Source organism: Lagenorhynchus albirostris, chromosome 19 (assembly GCF_949774975.1).
Source record: "Lagenorhynchus albirostris chromosome 19, mLagAlb1.1, whole genome shotgun sequence".
Taxonomy (NCBI): domain Eukaryota; kingdom Metazoa; phylum Chordata; class Mammalia; order Artiodactyla; family Delphinidae; genus Lagenorhynchus; species Lagenorhynchus albirostris.
Genome location: NC_083113.1, coordinates 34,182,096 through 34,198,290, shown reverse-complemented (window position 1 = coordinate 34,198,290; position 16,195 = coordinate 34,182,096). Strand labels below are relative to the sequence as shown.

The 16,195-nt window shown below is 46.7% G+C and overlaps 2 non-coding genes across 2 annotated transcripts; one reads left to right on the top strand and one right to left on the bottom strand.

Annotated features, from left to right (window-relative positions):
• Positions 1-10,306: 10,306 nt before the first annotated feature.
• On the top strand, positions 10,307-10,379 carry TRNAW-CCA (transfer RNA tryptophan (anticodon CCA)). Its single transcript has one exon. It is a non-coding gene; the product is annotated as a tRNA-Trp (tRNA).
• A 5,507-nt stretch (positions 10,380-15,886) lies between these two features.
• On the bottom strand, positions 15,887-15,993 carry LOC132510556 (U6 spliceosomal RNA). Its single transcript, XR_009537358.1, has one exon. It is a non-coding gene; the product is annotated as a U6 spliceosomal RNA (small nuclear RNA).
• Positions 15,994-16,195: the final 202 nt, after the last annotated feature.

Here is a 16,195-nt window from a genome sequence, read left to right as displayed (position 1 = left end):
GAAGGTCTCCAGGGAAAAAATAAAACGAAGAGCTTATCTGACTTGTCTAAGCATTTGGAATAATTACTGACAGATCTGTTGGAGCATTTGGATAAGTATGTATATAACAAAGCAAATGGGAAAATATGGCCATTATTAACCACAGGAAAAACAAACAAGTTTTACAAAGAAGGAAAGGTAATCATAGTAAACTATCAATACTTTTTTAAAAATTTATTTTATTATTTATTTATTTAGGCTGCGCTGGGTCTTAGTTGTGGCATGAGGGATCTTTAGTTGTGGCATGTGAACTCTTAGTTGCAGCATGCATGAGGGATCTGGTTCCCCAACCAGGGATCTAACCCGGGCCCCCTGCATTGAGAGCAGAGTCTTACCCAATGGACCACCAGGGAAGTACCTAAACTGTCAATACGCAGCACAGCAGTGAACAATATTTACATACTCATAATAATGTACATACCGATTATTTAACCCTAAGGGCTGTATTGTGACAGAACCTCATTTTAAAAGGGGAGGAAGGGACTTTAGGGTGCAGGTGTAAGAAAGCTAAATCTTTAATCAATAATTACTGCTTTTAATTTTTAAATCACAAAATAGCAGTATAAGCACATTATCTTAAAATAGTGAGATAATGCCAAAAGAAACAGGTTAAAAGAGATGCATGTAGGCAACACAACGAGCTAGAGGTGGGCAAAGCTGGGACAAAGGACTGCTGGCATTTGATATGAGCTTTTTAAAAATATATATTTATTTATTTTTGGCTGTGTTGGGTCTTAGTTGTGGCACGCGGTCTTCTCTCTAGTTGTGGCGCGTGGGCTTAGTTGCTCCGTGGCCTGTGGGATCTTAGCTCCCCGATCAGGGATCGAACCCATGTCCCCTGAATTGGAAGGCAGATTCTTAACCACTGGACCATCAGGGAAGTCCCGGATATGAGATATGAGCTTTTTATTACCACTGGATTTATAAAACAAAATGCATGACTAGTTGGGGTTTTTTTAACTTAAAATTATGTTTATACTTACAATAGCCAAGATATGGAGGCAACCTAAGGGCCCAGTGATAGATGAATGGATAAAGAAGATGTGGTCCATAAAAAAGAATGAAATCTTGCCATTTGCGACAACATGGATGGACCTAGAGGATATTATGCTAAGTGAAATAAGTCAGACAGAGAAAGACAATATATGATTTCAATTATTTGTGGAATCTTAAAAACAAACAAACGAACACAACAAAACAGAAACAGCATCATAGATACAGAGAACAAACAGGTGGTTGCCAGAGGAGTAGGGTGGGGAGATAAGAAAAACAGGTGGGGGAGATTAAAAGGTACAAACTTCCAGTTACAAAATAAATGAATCAGAGGTATGAAATGTACAGTGTGAGGAATACTGTCAATAATTATGTAATATCTTTATATGGTGAAAGATGGTAACTAGATTTATCACGGTGATCATTTTGAAATGTGTAGAAATATCAAATCACTATATTGTGCATCAGGAAGTAACACAGTGTTTTAGGTCAATTATACTTCAAAAAACAAACTAAATCATAGAAAAAGAGATCGTTACCAGAGGCAGGGGATCAGGGGAGAGGGAGTTGGACGAAAGTAGTCAAAAGGTACAAACTTCTAGTTATAAGATAAATCAGTACCAGGGATATAATGTATAATATGATAAATATGATTAACCCTGTTGCATGTCTGTCTATGAAAGTTGTTAGAGGGACTTCCCTGGCTGTCCAGTGGTTAAGACTCTGTACTTCCACTGCAGTGGGTGAGGGTTCAATCCCTGGTCTGGGAACTAAGATCCCATATGCCGCAGGGTGTGGTCCAAAAAAAAAGTTTAAAAAAGTGATCATAAAACAATTTTTTTTTTTGCCACACCATGCAGCATGCAGGATCCTAGTTCCCAACCAGGGGTTGAACCCATGCCCCCTGCAGTGGGAGTGTGGAGTCTTAACCACAGGGCCACCAGGGAAGTCCCTAATATTTTTTTAAATAGGAGAAGTAAAAATTGAATGTCTCCTATAGGCCATGTTTGAATTCTAGCTTTGCTGCTTCTCGTGAGGACTTAGGCAGTTAGTTAAACTTTATGGGCCTTGATTTCCTTATCCATACATTACAATACTTGTTGGAGTGAAGACCCTTGGCAGCCTTCTCCATTCTTCAATAAACAACACAACTTGTGAAATAATAAAAAATAAATATATTGGTCTCTGCCCCATTTCTGGCATAGAGCTCCTAAAACTTCTGTAATTTCCTAAATGATAAGGGTACTTAGGAGCATTTTTTGTTCTAATATTTGGTCTTGGACCCTGTTTCCTGACACAGAGCTCCTAAATCCCTTGGAATTTCCCGGGCAATAGGAGTGTCTTTTGTTCTAATGAGGCAATGATTGGGGGGCTCCTGGATAACTTCAGGATTGGCGCAGGTCACCAGAAAGACCACACGCCATGATCAGAAGCTCGGAACTTTCAGCCCCAGCCCCCCAACCTCTGGGAAGGGGAGAGGAGCTGGAGATTGAGTTAACAATCAATCATGCCTATGGGATGAAGCCCCCATAGAAATCCTAGCACTATATGGTTGGAAGGGGTTCCGAGTTGGTGGACACACCCACATGCCAGTAGGGTGGTACATCCTGACTCCACAGGGACAGACGCTCCTGCACGTGGGACCCTTCTGGACCTCATCCTATGTACCTCTTCTTCCTGGCCATTCATCTGTACCTTTTATAATATCTTTTACGATAAACCAGTAAACGTAAGTAAATGTTTCCCTGAGTTCTGTAAGTCATTCTAGCAAACACCTCTGAGGTGGGAGTCATGGGAACCCCAATTTATAGCTGGTCACCAGATTCACGTGGGGGTAGCTAGACCCACCCCTCCAAGAGAGAAGTGACAAAGAATTTGTGGCCACCTTTATCTACCACATAATCTGGAAAATATACATAAATACTTAGCTCAAAGGGTTGTTACAAAAATTATATTGGATTTATAAAAAATGCCTTGTCTACACTGAGGAATAAACAAATAAATGTTTTATTATCGTAATTCTTTCAAAAAGGTCATATTTAGCATTAGAGGGTGCCTTTTTTTTTCTTTTTGGCCCCATAGCTTACAGGATCTCAGTTCCCTGACCAGGGATTGAACCCAGGCAATGGCAGTGAAAGCCTGGCATCCTAACCACTAGGCCACCAGGGAACTCCCAGAGGGTACTTTAAATTAATAAAGATAGAATTCTTCACTTACAAGAGTTCACCTCAAGTCTCTCTAAACAGCAAACTCTTCCTGGAAAACAGGACTTGGGTCATGTGTCATTTCACTGACATCCTACTAGCTAGAACTGCACCATTCATACTCACTGAGGTGTCTTTTGAAGGCCCAACGTGGAGAAAGAGGCTCTTGCTGGGAACGTTACCAGCTCCATCTCCTGGAGCGGCAGTGGTTGGAGCAGGGGCCAACTAAGACGAGATGACCTCCCCTGGGCTTGGCTCTGAATGTCCAAAAATGAGATTGGGGGAATGAGAAGGTGTGTCCACGGGCCACTTGTTAGTTTATTCTCAGTGAGATAGATTCTGTGGTCCCTCCCAGCCCTGGCAGATTATATTGTCCTCAGCCTTTTTCTCCTCAATTCCTTATCCAGGGGTTGTAAATAGAACCCATTGTGTGCTTATCTTTTAAAAAGAAGGAGGAGGAGAAGGAGAAGAAAGAAGAGGAAGAAAGGAAAGAAAGGAAGGAGAGAGAGAGAGAGAGGAGAAAAAAGGAAAGAAAAAAAGGAAGAAGAATTTTTAAATTACTTTGGAGCTCCTAAAACCCTTGGAATTTCCTAAGTGATTTAAAGTCTTTTGTTATGTTAATGAGATGATGTTCCGACTGCCCTAAGGTTGGGGGCTGGTTGCCAGGAAACCAACTGTGTTATTAGAGGGTTGGAACTTTCAGTCCCACCCCCTGACCTCCAGGAAGGGGAGAGGGACTGGAGGTTAAATCTGCAGCCTAATGGCCAATGCCTTACTCAACCATGCCAATGAAAAAAAGCCTCTATAAAAACCCAGAGGATGCAGTTCAGAGATTCCAGGTCAGTGAAAAGGTGGAGGTGCTGGGAGAGTGCTGTGGTTGGAGAGCATGGACACTCCATGCCCCTTCCCCATACCTTGCCCTGTGCATCTCTTCCATCTGGCTGTTCTTGTGTTACATCCTTTTACAATAAACTAGTCATCTAGTTAAAAAAAAAAAAAAAAAGAAGAAGAAGAAGAGGGACTTCCCTGGTGGCGCAGTGGTTAAGACTCTGCCTGCCAATGCAGGGGACACGGGTTCGAGTCCTGGTCCAGGAAGATCCCACATGCCGCGGAGCAACTAAGCCCGTGCACCACAACCACTGAGCCTGCGCTCTAGAGCCTGCGAGCCACAACTACTGAAGCCCGTGCGCCTAGAGCCAGTGCTCTGCAACGAGAGAAGCCACTGCAATGAAAAGCCCACGCACTGCAACGAAGAGTAGCCCCTGCTCGCCACAACTAGAGAAAGTGCGCTTGCAGCAACGAAGACCAACACAGGCAAAAAAGAAAAAAAAAAAAGAATTTTTAAATTAAGAGCAATGACAGAAATCTGGATGTCCCGCTTCTCTGAGAAACTGGCATGTCTAGCAACACTGTCCTCAATCCTGTTTGGAAACCACCAGCTAGAGCTGGATTTCAGTATAGTTCCAACCTGGCAGCTTCTTTCATATATGTTCCCTGCCTGGCACCTGGGGATATCTCGGTTTTGGAGCCCTGCAATTAACCTTGAACCAAATCAGCCAATCCCAGCCCACCCAGGTGCTACCCTGAAAGCCAGCATCTGCCCTGAGGTTCTGAAATGCCAGCGACTGAGCAGGTGCCAGCCTCAGAGCCAGCTGTCCTGTCAGCACCAGAACCAGCTGTCCTACCAGCCTCTGCCCAGAAGCTCAGGCTGACAAAGGGAATGGGACTGGCCAGGAACACTAGCCAGGGCTGTGTAGGGAATGAAGTGAGAAAGATGTAGCCTCTCAGCTATACCATAAACGTTGGCTGTTCTCGGACCCCAACATCCTCCCTGCTTGTCTGGCTGCTTATGGTTAACAGAAGGCCAGGGAGACGCTAACTCTGCCTTCTTTTGAGCCAAGCCCCTGGGGCACCATGCACTTCTGGGTGCTATGCTATTATGCTGGACCTCAAGTAACCAGAACCAGCAACCAACCATTCTGCTTAACTGAATTCCTGATTAACATGTATATCCCTAACCTGTATATCCTTGATGTTTAAAATTAAAAATTCCAAAATGTGTTAGGAATCCTTTCTTCTTTAGCAAAGAACATCTCATAAATACAATGTATCTGAATCTTTCTTTGGGGACTTAAGGTCCTGCCAGAGAGCTTCCTTACTTCCTTCTCTTCTTCCTTTCTTTCCTCCACAAGTTGTTTTTAAGCATCTATGATGTGTCACTCCCTGTTTAGGCTTGAGGACAGAGAGGTGCAGATAGCTGGCTGGAGTGGGTATTAACTAAAGAATATTCCTGAGAGGCCACCACTGGTGGCCCAGTGGTTAAGACTCCATGCTCCCAATAAACGGGGCTCGGGTTCAATCCCTGGTCAGGGAACTAGATCCCGCATGCGGCAACTAAAGATCCTGCACACTGCAAAGAAGGTCCCGCGTGCCACAACTAAGACCCGGTGCAACCAAATAAATAAATATTAAAAGAAAAAGAATATTCCTGAGAAATTGTCTTCATAGACTAAATTCTGAATCCTAGTCTGTTTCCTGTGGATTTTTTGTTTTTGTTTTTTTGTTTTTTTACTATTCTGAGTAGAAAGCTCAGGAAAAAAAAAAAATCAACCTAATTGTGAGCTCTGGGTAGCCAAGTTCAAATCAATCAAGGTTTAACTGAGCAGGGCTGGGGCACGGGGAGACCCCAGATAATCAAAATAGAGCACAGGGCTGGAATTGGAGAGGTCTGAGTTTGAGTCCTGGTTTTACCATATTCAGTTGGTAGGATCTTATAGTCCCAAACTTTATTGAGCATTTACTATGCACTTGGCATTGTGTTCAACACATCCCATGAATTATCTTACTTGATAAGTGAACTCTGAAGTCACTGCCTAAGAAATCACAGGAGAGGCACTTTACCTCCCTGAGCCTGAATTTCTACATCTGCAAAATGGAAACAAAAATAGCATCTGACAGGTTTGTTGGGTGGATTAAGTGAGCTCAGTGTTGGAAAGTCCTCAGCACTGGGCCTGGGCCAGGGTGTGTGCACAGCAGGTGTGGCAGCCAGGACAGGCCACTCCGAATGCATCCTGCCAAGGTGCTCTGCTGGGTAGTCAGGTTTGGGTTTTGATTCTTTCTTTCTTTATTAAAATCTTGTCCCCCTTCTTCTTCTTCTTTTTTTTTTTTTTTTTTTTTTGTCATTTTAAAGGGACTTTACGCTCCGGTTTGGCTGGGCTTCACTGCTTTTATTGAATCCCAGACACAGCTGCTCCCAGCCTACGAGGATCTTGCCTGCCAGGAGCTAAAACCTAACTTCACACAGTTTAATTAAGATGAGAGAAGACTGGAAATTCCCTGGTGGTCCAGGGGTTAGGGCTCCACGTTTCCACTGCAGAGGGCACAGGTTCCATCCCTGGTCTGGTAAATAAGATCCCACAGACCACTCGGCGTGGCCAAAAAATAATAATAATAAAATTAAATTAAATCAAAAAGAAAAAAAAAGAAACCTTCCAAGGCCGAACCCAGTGCTAAATGACTGCTCCATCTCTTCGCTGCTTGCCTGCCCTCAACAGGGCACAGGCTGTAAGGAAAGTCACTGTTAGTCCAAACAACGACTTGCTGTGCATCCCCACGCAGGTTTCTTTCCCTCTCAGGGCCTCAGGTTTCCTTCCTTTATAGTGGGAGGGTTGCAGCACATGACTGCTGAGGTCCTTCTGACTCGGGAACCCTGTGGTTCCAGCTGGAGTTTGCCACTAACTGTCCTGCAAACCCCTCCCAAACCCCAAGCCATCACATATGGAGCTATCGTGAAGTTCCCTAAGGAGCCCTGCTCGATCTAGTGCCAGGTGGTGAGGGCTGGAGAATTAGACTCAGGCCTTCAGAGCCAGAAACTCTGGGAGAGCAACAGAACAGCCAGCAGCTCAATGTGGTGGAAGGAACACTGGACTTAGACTCAGGAGGCATGAACTGTAGTTGGTGTCACCTTGGGCCGGTCACTCCCCCTCTCTGAGTCCCAGTATTTTCACCAATCAATTGCCTTACCGACTTTTTAGCATCAGGTGAGTAAAATTCCATGGAAAGCAAACCGTCCTGAGCATGACTCAGGTGCAGGGTCAGTTCACATGCTGCGATAAGACAGAGGTGGTTCAAGCCCCATCTCCAACACCTCCCAGCTGTGTGAACTTGGACGAGTTACTTAACCTCTCTCTGCAGGCCTCAGTGAAGGGGATGACAACAATGTTAGTATTGTGAAGATTTAGGAGAAGTTTAGCATAATATGTGCCTTGGAAACTGACTGACTCGTTCAAATGTGGGCTCTGCCATATACTAGCTATATGGCTTAAGGTAAATAAACCTGGTTGGGCCTCAGTTTTCTCATCTGAGAAATGGGAATAACAATAGAACCTACTTCATGGGAATTCCCTGGCGGTCCTGTGGTTAGGACTCCATGCTTTCACTGCCGAAGGCCTGGGATCAGTCCCTGGTCAGGGAACTAGAATCCTGCAAGCTGCGCAGTGTGGCCTAAAAAAAAAAGAACCTACTTCAAAGGTTGCTGTGAGGAATAGGAGCAATTCCCATAGAGTACTTAGCACAGTAGCTGGCAGACAAGTTGTCTCTCGACAAAAGGGAACAGAGAACAGGGCCAGCAAGGAGCAGATTTGGGGCTCAGGAAGAAGCTCCATGGCAAAGTTTGGCCTTAAATGGGAATACCCTCTGTTACTCAGGTGGTGAAAGGATTCTCTCTAGGGAGGGTTTGGAGAGGCTAGAAGAAAGAGGGCTTCCCTAGCCTCCCCTGTGGATGCCAACCTAGGGGATGCCCCGGAGCCGCCTACTCCTGGACTGGAGCATCCACCTATGCCCCTCTCTGGCTGCCATCTTGTTAGGAGACATGGGCAAGAGCCCCACGACCACTGCGTTCAGCCCTACGGGTGCCCTTGGCCCCTGCAGCCCAAAGGACACCCACACATCTCCCTCCTCCCTACAGAGAGAACGCCGACACGAACCCACACAGCCGGAACCTGGTGGCCCGTGTTCTGGACCTGGAGTCCCCACTGGTGTGGGTTCCTCCTACTCTCTCAGCCAGAACTACCAGACCAATGACCAACAGGTGGGTGGCTGCACCACTCAAGGTGGGGACAGGGAAGACGGAAGGAAGGGGAAGGAAAGGAAGAAGGGCAAGAAGGCTAGATGGAGGTAGAGGGAGGACAAGAGGACGGGAGCTGGAGGAAGAAAGGAAATGCCTTCTGTCTCAGACAAGAGGCTGCAAACTGTGGCCTGTGAGCTGCAGTCATTCAGCCCGTGGATATGTTTTCCTTGCCCTGCCTATTAGAGCGAAGAAAACTTGAATTTTGGTTGCCACCGTTTACACAATTGAGAGATTTCACTTAAAAATTCAGACTTGTGACTTCTGTTAAAAAGTCAACTCTGAGCCTGCATTTGCTCATAGTAACACCCTTCTGGAGCGGAGGTGCAGCAAGGGTGAGTAGCTGTAGAAGACCCTGTGCTCTCCAGTTTACCACTGTCCCCACCAGGCCCTGTTGCCTGACACCTGTCTGCTTCACCCATTCATGTTTTCTGCCTAGTTCCTGCAGGCAGTAGGTTTGTGGCCCCTGCTTTTGAATCAAAGAATGCCAAACCTCACCCTGGGGGCTGATAGAGAAAGGATAATAATCCCTCCCTCCTATATACAAGGCAAGCTGGACAGTGTCATGGTTAAGAGTCAGACTGCCAGGTTCAAATCCCAGTTCTGCCATTTCCCAGCTATCTGACCTTGGGCAAGTTCCTTTAAATATCCTGTGCCTCAGTTTCCTCATCTGTGACATGGGATGCTAATAACAGTACCTATCCCACAGGGTCATGCAAAAGATTAAGGAAGTGAATACACACAAATGACTAGAATATTGAAAACACTCAGTGTCAGCTATCATGATCATCATCCCCAAGGCTGTCGCAGAGATCAGACTGTATACGAAGAGATACTTTGTGAGCCTCTGGGAACTGAACAAAGATGAGGGATTTATCAGCTGGGCCAGAGGAAGCCTGAGCCAGCTTTGAAGCAGGTGGTGACCAGGCAGCTGACTCTGCAAGCTACTCTTTGTGTGACCGTGGGCAAGTCACTCACCTTTCCTGAACCTGAGTTTCCCCACCTATGAGTTTAAGGAGCCAGACAAAATGATCTCTGGACCCTCATTTTCTTTTTTTTTTTAATTAATTAATTTATTTTTGGCTGTGTTGGGTCTTTGTCGCTGCGCGCGGGTTTTCTCTGGTTGCGGTGAGCGGGGGCTACTCTTCATTGTGGTGCGCAGGCTTCTCATTTTGGTGGCTTCTCTTGTTGCAGAGCACAGGCTCTAAGCGTACGGGCTTCAGTAGTTGTGGCACGTGGGCTCAGTAGTTGTGGCTTGCGGGCTCTAGAGGGCAGGCTCAGTAGTTGTGGCGCATGGGCTTAGTTGCTCCGCAGCATGTGGGATCTTCCCGTACCAGGGCTTGAACCCGTGTCCCCTGCATTGACAGGTGGATTCTTAAGCAGTGAGCCAACAGGGAAGTCCCTGGACCCTCATTTTCTTTTTTTTTCTTTCTTTCTTTTTTTTTTTCGGCCGTACACACAGCTTGTGGGATCTTAGTTCCCCGACCGGGGATTGAACCTGGGCTCTGGCAGTGAAAGTGCGGAGTCCTAACCACTGGATCTCCAGGGAATTCCCTGGACCTTCATTTTCTAATCTGAAATTGAATGCAACAATCTTCTTCTTAGTAATTTACTGTGTGCCAGGTACAGTGCTACTCATGGGGGAAACAGCAGTGAAGGAAGTGGTCCAGTCCCTCCTCATGGAGCTTACAGTCTAGGGCAGAAGCAGACATCAAACTAGTCATTACAAGTGTGAGGAATATGGCAAAAGAGGAGCTAGAGGGGATTGGGAAGCACAGAGCAGGGAGATGTACATCACCCTTGGCCTCAGGGAACAAAGCCCAGTGATTGTGGCGGAAAAGAGTCTACTCACAGAGTGTAAGCAGGGACCAAAGGCTTGGAGATAGGGAAAGCTGATGCCTGAGAGGCTGGAGCATTACGTTTAAGAGGGAGGGTGACAGGAACTTCCCTGGTGGTCCAGTGGTTAAGACTCCATGCTTCCAATGCAGGGGGCGCAGGTTCGATCCCTGGTCAGGGAACTAAGCATGTCACATGGTGTGGCCAAAATATTAAAAAAAAAAAAAAAAAAAGGCGGGAGAATTGGGCTGGTGAGCTGTACAGGGCCTGACTACCAAAAGTCTCATAAGCCCCATTAGGGTTAAGGGTGATAGGAAGCTCTGAAGAGTGTGAAGCCCTGGACTGCCTGGGTCAGACCAGCTCTGCCATGTTAAAGAGAAAGGGAGAATGGACCAGAGCGGGTAAGAGGAGAGCTCAGCAAAATGTGCAAATGAGTGTATGACCTCTTCTCACCCTTTGGCTGGGGCAGGGGAGCCTGTCTGTGATTCTTTCCCACTTTGACCCCCACCTTGGGCCCCACTTCCTCTCCGTTCAGGGGGCTTCTGACAACTGCCAAGCACTGCTGAATTTCTTTGAAAAGCTCCCCACTTTTGCCAGCCATGACTTCTGCGTCTTTGGAGAAAGTTATGAGAGTATATATGTGCCCCGCCACCCTGAGTGCACAAATTGTCAAGGGTCCATTTTCTATCAACTTCAAGTAAGTCTCAGGTCCTTGGCTGCTGAACAGGTGTAAAAGGCCAGCACTGCCCAGTAATCTTTATCCTGTCCTTCACTCTTCAAATATTCTTTGAGCACCCAGCCTGGCACAGACTGGAATACGGTAGTGACCAAGGCAGTCTCTGCCTTCTAGGTGGGGGAAAAATAGGCAATAAGTGTACACACACATATAAACAAGGTCGTTTCAGAGAATGCTATGAGCTATGACGGACTGCTTTAGACATCATAGTTGGGAAACCTTCCTGAGTAGGAGACAAGTGAGCTGAATGACAAGAAGAAGGCACGAGAAAAGCCTCAAGAAAAGCGGGCCAGGAAGAGAGAAAAATAAGTACAAACCTGAGGCAGAATAACCCAGGTGGAAAGAAGGCCTCTGTGGCTGGAGCAGGGGCACGTGGTGGAGTGCCACTGGACAGATGAACGGGTTCCTGGGGGCCTTGTAAGCCATGGTAAGGATTCTCTAGGAAGCCATTGGAGGGGTTTTAACAGGAGGATGGATTGCGGGGGTCGGGGGAGAGTAGAAGGAAGGAAACCAGTAGGGCCTGTTCTAGTGGTCCAGGCAGAGATGATGGTGACACATGGACTAGAATGAGAGCACTGGAGGTGGAGATCAATGGCAAGATTCAGGGTACATCTGGAACCAGGGATCAACCTCTGACCTTGATCTCTATCCCCTCTGGCCTGTTTCCCCATCTGTACATAAGGCTAATCTGAGACATCAGCTGCTCTGAGATGCTGAGTATGGTTCTCTGTTAATGCTGCACGAGGCAGTATAGCCAAGACACTAAGTGTAGACCTGGAAATGGCACTAACCTGGGTTTGAAACCTGGCTCTGCCATTGATTGGCTGTGTGGCCTTGAGCAAGCTCTTTAGCCTCTCTGTGTCTCAGTTTGCTCATCTGGAAAATGGGAATGCACAAAGAACAAGAAAGAAAGAAAAGGAAATGAATTCCCTGGTGGTCCAGTGGTTAGGACTCTGCACTTTCACTGCCAAGGGTGTGGCTTCAATCCCTGGTCGGGGAACTAAAATCCTCGCAAGCCACGCGGTGTGACCCCCCCCCCCCAAAAAAGGGGATGCACACAATAGTACCTGCTTCACAGGATTAGGGTGAATAAAGGAGACAATGAATATGCAGGGCTCAGAGCAGGGCCTAGCACTCAAGCTTAGCCATTATCACTGTTACCAAAAGGAGGGGCTTCTCAGCACTTATTTGTATGTTCTGGTATCAGGGCTTTGGAATGGGAAGGAAATGAGCAACTACCAGCTGGGTGATGATCCTCTGATAGACTATGGTTACTACCATGGCCTCATTGGCAATGAGTAAGTCCTGTATCCTTCTAGTCCTTGGCATGTCAACTTTTTTTTTTTTTTTTGCGGTACGCGGGCCTCTCACTGTTGTGGCCTCTCCCGCTCCGGACGCGCAGGCTCAGCGGCCATGGCTCACGGGCCCAGCCGCTCCGCGGCATGTGGGATCTTCCCGGACCGGGGCACAAACCCACGTCCCCTGCATCGGCAGGCAGACTCTCAACCACTGCGCCACCAGGGAAGCCCGGCATGTCTACTTTTGAGGCAGCTGGCTCTCTGTCAGCCTTAGGCCAGAGGCAGATGATGCCACCAGGCAGGCCAGTTTAGATTGATCAGAGGTAATTAATATGGCAGGAAATGGAGTAACTGCCCTGGGAGTGGAGGTGAGCCCAGGTGGCCACACCCTCACTGCCTGATTCCAGGTCTCAGTCCACAGCCTCTGGACTTCCCTCAACACCTACTACTGCTCTGCTTTTATACCACAGAGGACAACTGCTTCAATGGGGTGAGTCACCCCTCTCCTCAGTGAGGGTTGGAAAGAGGGCACCTCTCTCCTCCTCAGCTGGTGGGAGAGCAAAGGAAAAGAGCTCAGAACCCCAGTGCACAGAGCTGTTCTTACACACACATACACACACAGAGCACACCCCCCAATCAGTTTACAGCAACCCTGTGAGGAAGGCAGATTGGTGGGACTCACACGGGGATTTAAAAATTCTTATTTCTAGAGGCTGGGGAAATTTCTGAAGATGGTCAAAAGGTACAAACTTCCAGTTATAAGATAAATAAGGGCATGTCCCTGGTGGCACAGTGGTTAAGAATCCGCATGCCAATGCAGGGGACATGGGTTTGAGCCCTGGTCCGGGAAGATCCCACATGCCATGGAGCAACTAAGCTCGTACAACACAACTACTGAGCCTGCACTCTAGAGCCCGCGAGCCACAACTACTGAGCCCTCGTGCCACAACTACTGAAGCCTGCACGTCTAGAGCCTGTGCTCCGCAACAAGAGAAGCTAATGCAATGAGGAGCACATGCACCACAAGGAAGAGTAGCCCCTGCTCACAGTAACTAGAGAAAGCCTGTGCGCAGCAACGAAGATCCAAGGCAGCCAAAAATAAAATAAATAAATTTATATATATTAAAAAAAAGATAAATAAGTCCTGGGGATGTAATGTACAGCATGGTGACTATAATTAATAATAGTGTTCTGTATATTTGAAAGTTGCTAGGAGAGTAATCTTAAAAGTTCTCATCACGGGCTTCCCTGGTGGTGCAGTAGTTGAGAGTCCGCCTGCCGATGCAGGGGATACAGGTTCGTGCCCCGGTCCGGGAAGATCCCACATGCCACAGAGCAGCTGGGCCCGTGAGCCATGGCCGCTGAGCCTGCGCATCTGGAGCCTGTGCTCCGCAACGAGAGGCCACAGCAGTGAGAGGCCCACGTACCGCAAAAAAAAAAAAAACTTCTCATCACAGGCTTCCCTGGTGGCGCAGTGGTTAAGAATCTGCCTGCCAATGCAGGGGACACGGGTTCGAGCCCTGGTCCGGGAAGATCCGACATGCCGTGGAGCAACTAAGCCCGTGGGCCACAACTACTAGAGCCCACGCAACTAGAGGTCACGCTCCACAACAAGAGAAGCCACTGCAATGAGAAGCCTGCGTACCACAACGAAGAGTAGCCCCCACTCTCTGCAACTACAGAAAGACCGCAAGCAGCAGCGAAGACCCAATGCAGCCAAAAATAAATAAATAAATAATTTTTAAAAAAAAGTTCTCATCACAAGAAGAAAAACTGTAACTATGTGAGGTGATGGATATTAACTAAACTTATTGTGGTAATCATTTTGTAACATATACATATGTCAAATCATTATGGTGTATACCTTAAACTAATACAATGTTGTGTCGATTATATCTCAATAAAACTAGAAAAAAATGTAAATACATAAAAAATAAAATTTAAAACATTTTTTTTCTTGTTTCTCATTGTTTTAAATTGCAAATACAATATACTGTCCTCATTTAAAAATTCAGGTAATATTTCCTCTCTATTTTACAGGAAAACAAACTACCCCAATGCCTTCCAGGCAGTAAGGGGCAGACTGTGGACTAGAATTCAGGTTTTTTTGTGTCCAAGGACAGGGTTTCTCCCCTGGGCTGTGTGGTCTCCCCATAGGGCCTCCAACTCTGCCCCCTACCCTGCCCTAATCCAGAAGAAACCTACAAAGGCCTTGGCAAAACACTTAGCAGATAGGCCCTGATCCACATCAGAGATAACATTTTCTCTGACACAGGAGATAGGACTGTCCCCAATTCCTCCCACAGTATTTGCTGTCACACCACTCCTGTCTCTTCCTCCCAAGAGGGTGTGCATATCTGAATGCAAGTGATGCAAATCTGAATGCAAACTTCAGCACTCTATGATTTTTTTAAACCAAATAAACAGCAGGAGGTCTCACAGGGAATGATGACCACTCTGAGGGGATGAACTTCCCAGAGCAGTGTTTTCTGCCTCTGCTCCCGGGGCTGGTGCTGGGCCCTCAAGGCTCTGATTAGCCATTGCCAGAACCCAAAATGACAAATGCCTCGCATTTTCCTTTGACCCTTGGGTTATTGTGCACAGGGAGCCATCACGGCTCACCAAATTCTGATTTTCACATTAGATTAATGCGCAATCTCACTCCAGATTTCTGCCAAGGGTTTGCCTGCCATGCAGCCTTGCAAAGTTCCTGCTGTGCATGGCCACGTGGAGATAGTGGAATACCACGAGGAGTAGAAAGGGGTGAGATAAGAGGACCACAGAGCCTTTGGGCCTATCTAAATGGGGTCAAAACTTAAAAAAAAAAAAAATTGTGAATCCTGGCCTCTAGAGCATAATCCAGCCCCCCGACTTTGTGGAGCTGGCTTACAATTGGTAGCTCTCTCCCACGAGGAGGGGAGCAGCAGTGCCCTCAGCTCCCCGTGGTATGGCATGGATGTGTCCCCGGGGGTCAGCTCCAAGACTGCCTCCTGACCCAAGAGGCCAGAGGGCACAGGCTCAGTCCCTCATGCTTTGCTGGCCGTTTTCACCATGTTAGGTGTCCCAGTCAACAGACCCTGTGCCTGAAAGAGTAGCAAATTGTGTTTTTACCCTCAACCCTGGAAAGTCCTTGGACTGATTCCTCTCTGCAGGTCCTGGAAGCTTATGGTATGATTCAGGGCATTGCCCTCAACATCTGCAACCTCTACTCACTCTGCTGAGGGGCACATGGCTACCAGGGGCCTTAACGCTGCTGGCATGAGCAAACTCTTCTGAAGATACCAGGCCAACGTGGCCACCCCAGGAACTGGTTGGTGAGGTGGGATGGGAGACAGTGAGTGCTGTGCCCTGTAGTCTGGAGATAACTATTAGAGGTAATGCTTTTCTCCACCTTTGCAACTAGTCCAATACACCATCATCTCTTTTTTTTTTTTCATGTTCTTTCTTATTTTATTCTTTCTGACAGAGTTTTGAAAAGAATCTTGCTCCAGAAGAATGTTTTTCCCCCTTGGATCTTTTTTAACAAAATCCAAGAACAGAATGAAGAACTTGGGCTGATTATTATTATTATTTTTTAACATCTTTATTGGAGATAATTGCTTTACAATGGTGTGTTACTTTCTGTTTTATAACAAGGTGAATCAGTTATACACATAAAGTTATGGAACGCTTCACGAATTTGCGTGTCATCCTTGCACAGGGACCATGCTAATCTTCTCTGTATCATTCCAATTTTAGTATACGTGCTGCTGAAGCGAGCGCCACCATCATCTCTTGCCTGGACTATTACATCCTTCTACTTTGAAGATTCCTGCTGCCCCCCACCCCTTTGCTCTCCTGTAGTCTTCTTCTTGCAGTAACCTTTTAAAACTAAGGTCAGCTCACATCCTCAGCTCAAAATCTTCTGTGGCTTCTCTTCTTACTAGGATGAAAGCCAAAGTCCTCATCTACCATGGCTGACAGG